This window comes from Rousettus aegyptiacus, unplaced genomic scaffold, assembly GCF_014176215.1.
Source record: "Rousettus aegyptiacus isolate mRouAeg1 unplaced genomic scaffold, mRouAeg1.p scaffold_m13_p_3, whole genome shotgun sequence".
NCBI lineage: Eukaryota > Metazoa > Chordata > Mammalia > Chiroptera > Pteropodidae > Rousettus > Rousettus aegyptiacus.
In genome coordinates, this window is record NW_023416306.1 from 142,281,667 (window position 1) to 142,284,350 (window position 2,684).

At 34.8% G+C, this 2,684-nt stretch overlaps 1 pseudogene; it reads left to right on the top strand.

Annotated features, from left to right (window-relative positions):
- The first annotated feature begins 754 nt into the window (after window positions 1-754).
- Window positions 755-873, top strand: LOC118601184 (annotated as a pseudogene).
- The last annotated feature ends 1,811 nt before the right edge of the window (window positions 874-2,684 follow it).

Consider the following 2,684-nt stretch of genomic DNA (forward strand, 5'->3'; position numbering starts at 1 on the left):
CACATCTGCCCCAGAGAATATAATATCTTTATTACTGTCTCTGTGTCCAAGGTTCATTCAGCTTGTCAGAAATCCTGACGGCGTTCCTACTCCTCTCTGTGTGGTCAAACCGAAATCTGTGTGTTTTGGCAGATAACTGATATTTTTCCTATTGATATGCTGTTTCCCATGTTATTCACTTATAGGGTTTCTGTAGTCCAGTGTTCTGTCAAGTCCCAGCTGGCCAGGAGTGCATAACAGTCATTAACACTACAGCTGCTTTTTTAAAAATAGTCTCCATGTTGTTAAATGGGCTTGGATAAGTTTAAACCCGTTTATGTTAAAACATATATATCTAGCTGGGTAAAAATGCTCATTTGTGTTAAATGCCTTCTAAAAGTAATAGCAAACCTAAAAATAAAAGTTCCCTATTATCCAAATTATAAAATATTTATTTTTATCTTTTGGAGATATGGAAGAGTAAAACTATTTTTGAAAAAGTATTTCCTGAGTGACCTAACCAAAGTATAATCTTCAATTAAAGTAAAATGTATAGGGGACTGAGCAAAGAACCAAATACATTTTTCTTTTAATCTCTCCTGCTTTCTTAAAATATGTTTTAAGAAAGAGAAAGTTTGATAGGTACCTATTCGAATATTGAATTTCCTCTTTCAAAAAGAATTTTTATTGGCTTATGTAACCATTGACTAGTTTATTTCTTCATCATGTAAGAATCCTTGATGCCATTTGACTGCTTTTTAAAATAACAGCTTTAGTCTACAGCCATGCCACCCTGAACAAGCCCGATCCTGTCTGATCTCAGAAGCCAAGCAGAGTTGGGCCTGGTTAGTACTTGGATGGGAGACCACCTAGGAAAACCAGGTGCTGTAGGTGTAAAAAAATTTAAAAAGTAAAGAAATATGGGATTGTAAGCTGACAATGTCCTTGCAATCTGTGAGGTCAATCAAGGGTTGCCTCACCTAAAAAAATAAATAAATAATAATTATTATTATTATTATTATATTGAGATATAATTCACATACCATACAATTCATTCACTTGAAGTATACAATTCAATGGATTTTAGTATGTTCACAAATTATGCAAACATCACCACAATTTTAGAACTTTTTCATCGCTCCAAAAAGAATCTCCATACCCTTTAACAGTCACTCTCCATTTTCCCCTATTTTTTTCTTCTCTAGCGCTTGGCAACCACTAATCTATTTTCTGTGTCTTTAGATTTGCCTAATTCTAGACATTTCATATAAATGTATTATATAATATATGGTCTTTTGTGACTGGCTTCTTTTACCTAGCATAATATTTTCACAGTTCATCCATGTTGTAGTATGTATCATTATTTCATTCCTTTTTATTGCCGAATAGTATTCAATTATAGAGATATACTACTTTTGTTTATCCATTCATCAGTTAATGGGCATTGGGTTGTTTCCAATTTTTGGCTATTATGAATAATGCTGCATAAGTTTTTGTACAGACATATGCTTTTATATATTTCATATGGAGTGGAATGACTGGATCATATCATTTTGACTGCTTTTTAATGTTATGAAACCCCAGGTTTCATTACTGATAAATACAGTTCAACGTACCTGTGAGACACTACTGTGAAGGTGTCAGGCAGACAACAAAATTAGTTATTGTTGCTTTCATGGACTTAGAAAAAGTCCATTTTGTTGCCAATATCCCTACATGATTTCTTGCACAAAACAAGAACTGGTGATAACTCACCTCTGACTTATAGAGGAAGAATCAGTCAGCAACTATGTGTACTGGTCATCTAAGAAAAAGTCTATGTTATTCAGATGTACAAACCACAGAAATCAGGCAATTAATGTCAGAAGTCAGCCTTTCAGTAAGACACCCTCTCCTCCTTCGTGTCACATTTAATGGCTTAGCTGCTGGAAAGAAGACCACGATTTCCAGGGAGGACACAGAGACTACACCGTAGGGAATTCCTGCTATTATTTTGCCAACACTAGTGTTGCATTTTTCCTCATTATTTATTGGACAATTCATTGAACATCTAGAACATGCCCAGATTTGTGTTTAGTGCAGGGGGTAAAAACATGACTAACCTATAGCCACTGTCCTTAAAAACTGACAGCCCCAGTGATGAGGATGAGACTAAACAAGCTCACCAGGCATGTATTATTAGTGTGTGGCCATTAAGATGAAGGACAAAGCACCACCAGTTGAGGAAATCAGGAAAAACCTCAAGGAAGAAGTAGCATTAGATGTGTGTTTTTGAGGATGAGTAAGATTTTGATATGCAAATGTATGTGGAGAAGACATTGCAGAATTGGCTTACTCTTTCTAAGGAAAATACAGGAATGAAGGCAGATAAGCAAGAAAGCATAGGATTTATTTGGGGAGTTCAGTTTTAAATTTTCTCAATGCTACTTACTAATCATAAGACTTTGGATGACTTACCTGAATTTTCAAAGACTCAGTTTCTTCATTTATAAAATGGGCAAAATAATACTATTAATGTTGTAAGGATTAAATATATGATACAATATATTTTAAATGTTCAAGTAGTTTGGCTGGCCTATAGGCAAATACAAAAGAGCAGAATGTAGGTTGGACCCATAATGCAGAGAGCTTTGATGTGGGATGAGAAGTTAGAACTTAGATTCCCCAAGCAAGAAGGAATCGCAAAGATTTTGGAGCATCATTAG